Here is a 12,037-nt window from a genome sequence, read left to right on the forward strand (position 1 = left end):
AAGCAGAAGTTGTCCTCTGCCTGTGGTGGGAACAGCTAAGGCTTAGTACCCACTGATCTCTTATCCAATCCCTCTCTTCACGTGATTCTGGCTCCCAGGAGAGACCAGGTGACCAGAGAGCTGCTGTCTTAATTTTCTTCAGCCCCCTCAGCTACCAGGACCAGGGTGAGGCCAACTCAGAAAATCATTCCCTGAACTAATAGAGCAGGTGCTTCTGAGTTTGAAGGTGGCTAGCAGGCCCAGAGCACTGGCCAACCCACTCCTGCCACTTGCAGTTCTATTCTCAGTAAAAACCATGGAACTGTATCCTTGTTGCCTCCTGAGCCCTTGGCAGAAGTTAAGACTACCTACTCTTGAGCAAGTAGGAGAATGAAAACCTCAAGAGGTTTGGTCACACACCTGAGCGCATTTAGGAAGCTGGTGGTGAGGTTCTCATTGAAACACTATAGCAATTGATGTGTTTCATCAGTTCTCCTGAGGTGTTCCTAAGCTTGTTATTAGTAACTGCAGGGGCAGCAGCATCAGCTGCCACTGCTTGAGTGCCTATTTTGTGCTAGGTACTGCTGTAACTGTTTTGCATGGGTGGATTAGTTAATCTTTACAGCTTCTGAGGTTAAGTTCAATTATCTCCAAGGTCAAGATGCCGGAAGAATTGGCTTTGGTAGGTCTCTTTCTTTGGCTTCAAGACCACAGCCATCATTATTCTTATGATTTCTTAGTGTGGCCAACTATTATTTATGCAGACATCTATCATGTCGGGTCAGAGTACATTCTTATAGTCTACTTTCACCTTAATCTCTTCTTTAAATCCCTGTCTCAAAATGTTTTTCAAGCAAATGGACCCAGAAAACAAGCTGGGTAGCTATCATAATATCTAATAAAATAGACTTTCAACCAAAATAATAAAAAAGATAAGGAGGGGCACTTCATTCTCATCAAAGAAAAAAAATGCACTAGGACGACATCACAATAGTGAATATCTATGCTCCGGACACAAAACCACCTGCATTTGTAAATGAAACATTATTAAAGCTGAAATCACACAATGATCCCAACACCTTAATAGTGGGAGACTTCAACACTCCCTTCTCACCAAAGGACAGATTATCTAGACAGAAGATAAATAGGGAAATAATGACACTTACAGAGTTCCTAAATCAAATGGATTTAATAGATGTCTACAGAAATTTTCACCAAAAATCAAAAAAGTATACCCTCTTTTCAGCACCTGACAGAACCTTCTCAAAAACTGACCATATAGTCTGGCACAAAGCAAGCCTCAACAGATACAAGAAGATCAAAGTAATCCCTTGTATCATATCAGACCACCATGACCTTAGTAAAATTTGATACCCCTTTTATAAGATAAATCTGAACAAAGCTCATATCTCCTTTTGCACTTGTCTTTTCAAATTTGCAGTGGTCTTTCATGTAGTTGGGGCTCTGGAGTAGCTTTGGCCTTATGGCAGTTGGCTTTGCAGTGGTTGTTCAGATAGAATTCAGATGAGACACAGAAAGGCTAGAACTTTTTAAATAAACCTGATGATCCAGTTAGGCAAGAAAACTAGCTTTGACTTCTCTTTTGCATTTCCTTCTTTGCCCTTTATCTTTTAAATAATTTTCTCCTCAGTAGCAGTAATAGGGAAGCAAGAAAAACAACTAATGAGTGGTGCATGCATACTATGACAGATATGTACTTGCATACACAAAGACAGGGTGAGAGGGAGTTGGAGGAAGTCTCCCCAGTTAGCTAAAGGATTTGAGGTCATCAGTGATTTTCCATGTGAACTCTCTGGCCTGTGATTGGCACCAGGATTTGCAGACCTGCTAGGAAATGCTCCACCTTCAGTTCTATTGGTTTCTTTGTCTTCAGAGCTGACAGCCTAGAAGAAGGACCTTTTTTCCAATGGACCAAGTTACAATTAAGTGCTCCTTATAGCTAGGATCCCGTTTGAGATGAATCACCTTCAAGGCAGTTAGGTTAAGTGGCATGTCCTTTTGCTTATTAAGGATAAACAGAGAAAACACGTTATGGGACCACTGGTTAGAGCAGTCAGCTTCTCCAAGTTCATGTGATTTGATTTTCTGGAAAGGAGATTTCCTTCCTTCCTTCCTTCCTTCCTTCCTTCCTTCCTTCCTTCCTTCCTTCCTTTTTTCCTTCCTTAATGGTGTTCCAGGCTTCTTTATTTTAAAACAAAATGGTGAGTTATTGGCTCATCATCAATGGCATCACTGAACTTCCTCTTTCTTCCTGCTACCTCTCCCAGTACTTCCTGTCCCCCATCCTTTGTGGTTCCAATCCCTCCTCAGTAAATGAAAACTTCATCCCAAAATGCTGGTGGTTCAGGGTTCAAGTTTCCTTTATCTAACCTCTCCACTCCTTTCTTCTTCTCCCCACGTCGCTAGGCTAGGCAGTGCTGTCACCTCAGTTTGAATGTATAAAAGAGCTCAGAGCAGTGACAGGAACAGAGGGAAAAGCTTCATCCTTGGGAAAAATTACGTAAGAGTAGAACATGGTGAAGTGGGTGCCCCTGTAGCCTGAAGCACCAAAATTGTGCCCTGGGGGCAGAGGAAAAGATAGAGGCCTCCCTTGGAAATGAAACCCTGAAACCTCATACTCCTCTCATTGGGAATTGTATGACGGTTTGCTATTCTGGCAATTACAGAACCACATCAGACTATATCCTTTTCTAGTTCATGCTGCTTGTCGATGATGCAGGGTGGGCTTTGGACACTAGAGGAACATGTTTTCCTTTTTGTGTAGTTCTCAATACTCCTGTTTCTCTTGTGGGCCTGCATCAGGGTCTCCACTTCTTACAGCTTTTGAAGGTTTTCCTTGTTGACTTTCTCCAGCCATGTCTCCAGCAGGGGCCATCGCTGACACTTGTTCTTGCAGCTGAGCTGCAGGGCCTTACAGTAGCAGATGGTCATCATGTTGAACCTTTCCAAAGAGAACACCTAGGGTTAGCCCCACGTTAGCCTGGGTGTACCCAAGGTGATCCTCTTCGGCTTTAGCACTTTTGCAGACTGCTCTAGTTACTTCTGTAGGGCTTTCATGTCTTGGAATTCCTTGGGATTTGGCTGCACACTCTCCTACTCTGTATAGGATTCAGGAGAAGCGACCCTCCCCCCACCCCGCCTCTGAGTTTCTCTTCACTCCAGTTCCTTCCTGGCCATCAGGCTTCAAGGTCTCCATTCCAAACTGATGTCCACAGTATGCCATCCCACCACAGAATTTATACTGCATGGGAAATCCCCACATTTCCAAACCTGACCAGAACCCTGGCCTCAATTCTGGGCCTTGGGAGCTTCTAGGTTTGAGAGTCTACCTATCCTGGCTCCATACCATAGTGGGGGGTGAGAAGGCCAGTTTTAAACTCAGGTGTCTGACCTGGTGAAGGTAAACACCTCAGTCCACGGACCTGATAGAAGGAGGGTCCACCTAAGGACTGCACTCTTAGGGAGATATCTGTGGTTAGATGATTTGCTGAAGAAGGAGCCATGCCTAGATCCCAGGTCCAACTCACTCCCACTTCTCTTCTGTGATGAAGCTTTAGAATTGGGTGTGTATGCTAGCTGGTGAGACAAGCTGTATACAATACTTTCTTGCTTTCTTTTAGCCGTAAGCATTTGATCACAGGACTTGATGAATAGCACAGCAAATGAACAAATATTCTTCTTTATATTCCTGGTGCTAGGGATTGAACCCAGAGCTTTGTACAAAATAGACAGTTCCTCTCCCATTGAACCTTAACCACCAAGCACATATTTTGGTATACAGTATGAGGAGGGAGATAGACTACGACCTCCCCTCCTTATCCTTATCCTTATCCTTTTTCTGCCCATTCAAGGTCTAAAATTATATTCCCCTGCCCATGTAGATCATGGCTTGGAAACGAGTTGTTTTGTGTATGTTGCGTATCTCTTGTCATAGCCATGAGACTTTTGTCCTGATGGTGACACTTGGTTCCACATTTGTACCTATGTCTTTGCAAAGAATGTTATGTAAACCTGATTAAATTACCTTCTTGAAGGTCAAGAAACCCAAAAGTGGCAGATAGATGCATAATTATGAGAAGAGTGATAATGATCATTTTCATCAAGCTCCTTATTTCTCCAAGGCCGGAGCCTCCAGCCTATGATTATCTCATTATTGAATTGCCCATTATTGTGTATCTTTCTTGATTCATTTCTTTTCCTACCCTTCCCGTCCTTTCCCACTTGCTCTTCTCTCAGGGTAATTCTTTGGAAGTTCTCCCTATTCTCAGGCCCAACAGAAGAGGTGAGTAGTGCTTCTGTGTGGCTAGGACTGTGGCCCTCCATTCAGAAACATTGTCTCAGCTTTCTTAGGATGCAGCTTTGCTGCTGGCACACCTCGTCCCCTGTGGGTTGCTGCGTCAGCTTTGATGTCATCAATGCAAATAGGCTTGGAAGTTCCACTCTTTGGTAATTGGTGCATTAACGTGTGCTAATTGACCTGAAAGAATTATTTATGTGACTTATAAAATTTAGCTGTTTTAAAAAGTTATAGTTTGAATTTTAGACTTGAGTTGAAGACAGAATATCCTTTGGTTTCTCGAGGGTACTTAAAATATCAAAAGCTGATTTCAAAAGAGGCCTTAAATGGCTGAATCAGTGACTAAAGCAAAATTGTGCTTTTTCTTTCCTTTGTGGATGATGTGAATTGAATCACATCAATGCAGTGTGTCTGAGCCATGGGGTCTATTGAAAAGGGTTTGGGGTTCCCATGTTTAAGCAAATCCTATGAACTATTTTTGAGTTACAAGTATAATGCTTAATAAAAAAACCAGTCAGAAGAATATAAAAAGGGGCAGTTGTTTTTTTTACTCTAACAACTGTCAGCGTTATCACCCCGGGAATAAATTGGGTTGAAGGCTTATGTCTCTGTCTTTTTACACTTCTCTCTCGCTCATACTTTTCTATTAAATATTTTCATAATTTTTTGGATTTCATAGTTTTTCATAGTTTTGCTAGATTATTTGAGATTTTCTTGCACAGTTGAGATTTTTTGATAAACATTATTCCAATTTTTTCTTTAACCTAAAATTAGGCAGTCAATAATTTTGTTAGGCACACACATAGCTCTTTCCCACTGGCTGCTTGATGACTGGATTGGATCATACATCATAAGCATTTGCTGTGAAGATGGACAGTGTTTCTTGCTTTATGCATAATCTCTGCAGAGCCTCATACTTAGAACATCATAGAAACCACAGATAAGAATGATTGACTCTTTGGGGTCTGGGAACACAGGCCTGGATGGGGCTGAGGCATGAGGATCACAAGTTTAAGACCTGTTTGGGTTATATGCTGAGTCTGAGGCTAGTCTGAGCAGTTTAGTGAGACCTTGTCTTAAGGCAAAAATAAAGAAGACAGTTGATTCAGTGGTAGAATGTATGGTTAACATTTGGGGTTCCTAGGTTTATGACCCCCCCCAAGGAAAACAACCCTGTGACATTGGGAGGTAATATGTTGGTAGGAACATAGTGGGGATGGGCAGGGGAAATTGGAGATAGATGTGATCATATACATGTATAAACTTTTTTTGAATATTTATTTTTAATGGATAAGATTGGTGATTCCTTTTTAAATTATTATAGTTTATTCACTTTGTATCCCATCTGTAGCCCCTCTCTCAATCCTCTCCCAATCTGGCCTTTCCTCTCTACCTCCTCTCTTCCCATGTCTCTTACCTAGTCCACTGATAGGGGAGGTCCTCCTCACCTTACATCTGACCCTAACCTATCAGGTCTCATCAGGAGTGGCTGCATTGTCTTCCTCTGTACTCTGGTAAGGCTGATCTCCCCTCAGGGGGGAGGTGATCAAAGGGCCAGTCACTGAGTTCATGTCAGAGACATTCCCTGTTCCCATTACTATGAAACCCACTTGGATACTGAGATGCCATGGACTACATCTTTGCAGGGGTTCTACGTTATCTCCATGCACGGTCCTTAGTTGGAGTGTCATTCTCAGAAAAGACCCCTGTGCCCAGGTTTTTTGGTTCTGTTACTCTCTTTGTGGAGCTCCTGTCCCCTTCAGGTCTAATAATCAAGAAAATTTTAAAAAGAAAAAGGAAAAGAATGAATCAGTAAAATCTTTCATAATGAGAAAATGGAGAGGTTTCTTACATGTGTTCTGGGATCTTGGGTTTGAAGAAAGAAAGGTGGTAAAGATCTTTTCCAAATGAATTATTTTTCTTTTTAACCACTTAAAATCGTATTAATTTTCTGTCATCATAATGAAAGTCAAAGTTATTACTGAAAATACAAGTAATACAGTAAAATATAAAGGTTACCACTAATACATAGATGGTTCCCCACAGAGATTTTTAAAAAATGAAGCCAGAATTCTTTGTCTCGTGTGAGTGTGTGTATGTATACTACATGTGTGGATGTGTCAGAGATTAAACTTCATTTACACTGGGAAAGTGCAGCCATCATTCAGAATAGGCAGTGAACCTTTGAGCTACACCTAGAACTTGATTTCCCTGCTTGTTTTTCTATTTTTTCTTTTGTAATAGGGTTTCACTCTGTTGACTAGGTAGGCTTGAAATTGGGACCTTCTTGCCTCCATCTTGTTGAGTAGCTAGGATTGTAGTCCTGGACCACCTGGCTTAGATATATGATTTTTTTTTCTATAAATGTGACATATATACAGTGCAAGGGGAAAACAGGAAAATATAGAAAAATAGCCAAGTCAAACTGAAATTATGGGGCAGTAATGACTGCTAATATTGTTTGTTGTATGTTCTAGAAGGGCCTTTTTTTCCCCTCTGTAGATGGTAAGGGGTTACAAGTGCCTTCTTTGGAGCCAGGCCGTCTATGGATTTCTAGTCAGTTTCTGTGTGCACAGCCACATGACCTTGAATAAGGTAGAGGCCTTGTTGTCCTCATTAGCTTATCTGTAAGTTGTGCTGTGCTGAGTGGTCACATGAGGCACAGACTTAGCTGGGCCTACCCCACAGGAAGCCATGGAGTGGTGTGACTACTATTGCTAATATTATCTCAGAAATTTTGAGGCGGCCTACTGTGTTTTTGATGTTATTCTACAGAGCTTTGGCCTCAGCTCCTGGAGTTTCTCAGTGCCATGAAGGGGGCTTTGTTTCTGAATTAGCCTTGCTGAGTGAGATTAAAATTCCCTGGCAGGAATTCTTGTTCTTACTGATGAACGCTACTTTTATATTTTGCATTTGGTTCAGGGGCAGTAGGGAACTGGCCAACCCTCCCCCTCTCTTAGTCTCTTGGTCTCTATCTGTTTCTCTTTTTCTTTCTCTCCTTCACTTCCTCCCTCTCTCCTGCCCTCTCTCTAAAACAAAATAGGCAGACCTATTTGGTAGGTCGGTAGGCCCAAGCCAGAAGCTAAGAAGCCTGTTCAGGGACTGGTACAGTGGGAGCCATGTGTCAGCCTGCTTGCCTTCTGAGCTTCTCGGTGGCTTGCCTTGGCTCAATAGAACACAGTCCTCCAATAACTTTGGTCTTTACCCTGAGCTACTTACTATTCTAAGTGTTGATTTTTTTTCAGGCAGTACATAAGATCTTACATATCGTAGGTTGGTCTGAAGCTCACTAATTAGCCACAGATGACCTTGGACTCCAACTCTCCCATCACACTTCTCGAGTGTTGAGATAATAGCCATATATCACCACATGCAGTTAAGAGATGCTTCTTTGTGTAATGAAAGTCTTATTTCTGAAGTTATTTCCTTCTTTCCAGTCTTGAAAACAAAGGACTGCTACCATTTTAGCAAGCAGCCAGATTATTTGTGTTGTTCTAGTCCCAGTTTGTCTTGGCTGGAACTTGGGACTTTATGTTATTTGGGGCTCTTGTGACGGGTGTTGTTTCCCTAATTTCTTTTTCAGTCCTTTTGCCTTTTGTATACCGGAGGGCTCCTGATTTTTTTGAGTTAATTTTGTATCCAGCAAGTTTGCTGAAGTTGTTTATTAGCTGGAGGAGTTCCCTTGAAGAATTTCGAGGTCACTCATGTATACTATCTTATCATCTGCAAATAGTGATACTTTGGCATCTTACTTTCCAGTTTGAATACGCTTGATCTCCTTTAATTGTCTTATTGAAAGGACTTCAAGTACTATGTTGAAAAGATAGGGAGAGAGTGGGCAGCTTGCCTTGTCCCTGATTTCAGTGGGATTGATTTAAGTTTCTCTCCATGTAGTTTGATGTTGGCTATAGGCTTGCTGTATATTGTCTTTACTATATTTAGGTATGTGCCTTGTATCCCTGATCACTCCAAAATGTAAACATGAATGGGTGTTGGACTCTGACAAATGCTTTTTGGCATCTAAGGAGATGGTCATGTAATTTTTTTTTCTTTCAGTTTGTTTATATGGTAGATTACATTGATGGATTTCTGTACATTGAAACTCCTCTGCATATCTGGGATGAAGCCTACTTGGTCATAGTGGATGATATATCTTTGATGTGCTCTTTGATTCGGTTTGTGAGTATTTTGTTGAGTATTTTTGCATCAATGTTCATAAGGGAGACTGGCCTGAAATTCTCTTTCTTTGTTGGCTCGTTGTGAGGTTTAGGTGCCAAGGTGACTGTGTTAGAATGAGTTTGGTAATGTTCCTTCTGTTCCTATTTTGTGTAATAGTTTCAAGAGTATTGGTGTTAACTCTTCTTTGAATGTATGGTAGAATTCTGCGCTGAAACTATCTGGTGCTCGGCCTTTTTTTTGGATGGGAGACTTTTGATGACAGCTTTTATTTCTTTATGGGATATAGGACTACTTAATTGATTTACCTGGTCTTGATTCAGCTTTGGTAAGTGGAATCGATCAAGAAAATTGTCCATTTCATTTAAGTTTTCAAATATTATGGCGAATAGGCCTTCCCCATCTCTTTTGATTAATTTTGGTTGAAAGTCTATTTTATTAGATATTAGAATGGCTACTCCTGCTTGCTTCTTGGGTCATTTGCTTGGAAAACTGTATTCCAACTCTTTACTCTTCAGGTAATGTTTATTTTTGTAACATAGGTGTGTTTCTTGTAAGCAACAGATTATTGGGTCTTGTTTATGCATCCATTCTGTTTTGTGTCTTTTTATTGGAGAGTTGAGTGAGAGAGATTAATGACCAGTGGCTGTTAGATCATTTTATTTTTATGTTGATTGTGGTAGTGTGTTCTTGTGCTTGGCTACTTTTAGTTCCTGTAGTGAGGTTATTTATTTTTTCTGTTTTCTGTTTTGTTTTGTTTTGTTTTCCTTGACATAGTTAGCTTTCTTGGGTTTTTCCTTCTAGTGTCTTATGTAAGGCTGAATTTGTGGGAAGGTATTGTTTAAATTTGTTTTGTCGTTTAATATCTTGTTTATTTGTTTTTTTTTTTTCCATGTATGAGGACTGAGAGTTTTGCTGGGTATAGTAGCCTGTGCTGACATCTGAGGTCTCTTCGGGTCTGCATGCTATCTGTCCAGGCCCTCTGGCTTTAGTATCTTCTGTAAGGCTGGATTTATGGATAGGTATTATTAAATTTGTTTTTGTCATTAAATATCCTGTTTTTTCCATCTACGATGATTAAGAGTTTTGCTGAGTATAGTAGCCTGGGCTGACATCTTTTTTCTCTTAGGGCCTGCATGATATCTGTCCAGGCCCTTCTGGCTTTCATAGTCTCTGTTGAGAAGTCAGGTGTGATTCTGATGGGTTTGCCATTATATGTTACTTGGCCTTTTTCCCTTGCAGCATTTAGTAATTTTTCTTTGTTCTGTATACTTACTGTTTTGAGTATTATGTGGAGGGAGGATTTTCTTTTCAGGTCTAATCTATTAGGTGTTCTATAGGCTTCTTACATGCTTATAGGCCTCTCCTTTAACTTGGAAAATTTTCTTCTATGATTTTGTCGAAAATATTTTCTGGGCCTTGGAGTAAGGAATCTTTTTTTTTTTTCCTCTATTCCTATTATTCTTAGGTTTTTGTCTTTTCGTGTTGTCTTGGATTTCTTGGATGGTTTGTGTCAGGAATTTTCTAGATTTAACTTTTTTTTTTTTTTGATGGGTATATCACTTTCTTCCATTGTATCTTCCATACCTGAGATTCTTTCTTCCATCTCTTGTAGTCTGTTGGTTATGCTTCCTCTGTAGTTCCTGTTTTCTTCCCCGAGTTCTTCGTCTCCAATTGTTTCCTCTGTTTGTTTTCTTCAGTTTTTCCAGTTTTATCTTCAGATCTTCAGAACCATTTTGTTGATTTCCTTCACTTGTCTGACTATATTTTCCTTCAGTTACTTCACCTGTTTGTTTGAACATTCCTCTTTTTCCTTTATTTCTTTCAGTAATTTCACTATTTCCTCTCTGAATTTCACTACATGTTTGACTTCATCTTCCTGTATTTGATTTTGGATGGCCATAATTTGTTTGAATTTATCTTCTTCTATTTCTTTATGCATTTCATTTGTTTCCTCCATTATCCACTTCAGAAGCATAGATGTAAGGTCATCTTCCTGAATTTCACTTCTGTTGGGGTATCCAGGGCTGCTTGCCTCTGGATAACTGGGTTCTGGAGATGCCATATTGCTTTGGCTTTTGTTTGTTGTGCTTTTACACTGGCTTCTACCCCTCTGGCTATCTCAGGTGTTGGCTGCTAGTTTCTGATGCTTGCTGGAATTCTGAGGTGGGGAGAATCCACTTGGAAGGAGAGTAGTTGTTCCTGAATCAGGCCTCCTTAGCTTTTTGGGTATAGTCACCAGATGGCCAGTTCTTCTCAGGGAATTGCCACAGCTCACCTAATGCTTATGGACCGGTGGGATAACTGGTCATTAGTAGTCAGTGGGGCTCTCCTCTCACCAGGAGAAGTCCTGGAGACAGCTGCCCCACCACTGGGTTTCTTGCTCTGAATTTAGTGAGCTGCTGCTGCTGCTGCTCTTACACTTTGTTTGCTGGGTGCTGTCCTCTTGAAGAACCAGGGTGCCCCGTGGTTTTGTTACTTTAGCTAGGGTGACAGGTTTCCCCTTGAAGCAGTGCCTGGGGACTGATCCCATGGATCCTAGGCTTCTGTAGGTCTGAGTTTGGAGCTCTCTTCACCAGTACCTAAGCAGTAATCAGTGGCATGTGAGAGCAGTGCTTAGGCCTGTGGCATGAGGCTAGACCCCCTGATCCCTTGGGAACCCAGGAACTTTCCCGGGGATTAGCTGGGTGTCTTGAGGTCACACCTGATGTTTTCCTCACTGTAGGTTTTCTTCTGGACAGGGAGACCCATTCTGTGGTGTTTGGAGTCCACAGTTTAGTCTAGGATGGTGAGTTCAGCAGGCAGGCGCAGGCAAGTGCTAGCAGCTGGCTGCCTGCAGGAACCTGGGAACTTTTCCAGGGATCTTTTTGTGGTGGTTTTGAGAAAGGGGTGTTCAGCTGGGTGCTGTGTGGTTGGACCTGATGTTTCCTTCACCATGGCGTTTCCTCATGTCAGAGAAACACAGTCCCTGATGCTTTGGTGTTCAAATTTCTGGTTCTGTTGCTCTCCTTGTGGAGTTCCTGTCCTCTCCAGATCTTACTATTTCTCACAAAAAGTGAGAATTATAAGATTCTATGCACTCTGCCAAACAGTTGGCCATAAGCCTCAGCATCTGCTTTGATAGTCTATAGGGCAGAGCCTTTCAGAGGCCCTCCATGGTGGGTTTCTAGCTTGTTTCCTGTTTTCTTCTTCTTCTGATGTCCTTCCTCTTTGCCTTTCCGGATGGGGATTGAGCATTTTAGTCAGGGTCCTCTCTCTTGATTAGTTTCTTTAGATGTACAGATTTTAGTAGGTTTATCCTACATTACACGTCTATATGAGTGAGTATATACTGTGTGTGTCTTTCTGCTTCTAGGACAGCTCACTCAGGATGATCCTTTCCAGGTCCCACCATTTACCTGCAAACTCCATGATTTCCTTATTTTTCATTGCTGAGTAATATTCCATTGTGTAGATGCACCACAATTTCTGCATCCATTCTTCAGTTGAGGGGCATCTGGGCTGTTTCCAGCTTCTGGCTATTACAAATAAAGCTGCTACAAATATGGTTGAGCAAATGTCCTT

At 41.4% G+C, this 12,037-nt stretch overlaps 1 protein-coding gene and 1 pseudogene across 6 annotated transcripts in view; one reads left to right on the forward strand and one right to left on the reverse strand.

The window, feature by feature from the left end:
• The window catches only part of Tmem164 (transmembrane protein 164), a 156,886-nt gene that overhangs the window by 89,230 nt on the left and 55,619 nt on the right, over positions 1-12,037 (forward strand). The gene's annotated exons all lie outside the window — the stretch shown is intronic.
• Positions 2,426-3,193, reverse strand: LOC110566338 (POU domain, class 5, transcription factor 1-like; annotated as a pseudogene).

Source organism: Meriones unguiculatus, chromosome X, assembly GCF_030254825.1.
Source record: "Meriones unguiculatus strain TT.TT164.6M chromosome X, Bangor_MerUng_6.1, whole genome shotgun sequence".
NCBI classification, from domain to species: domain Eukaryota; kingdom Metazoa; phylum Chordata; class Mammalia; order Rodentia; family Muridae; genus Meriones; species Meriones unguiculatus.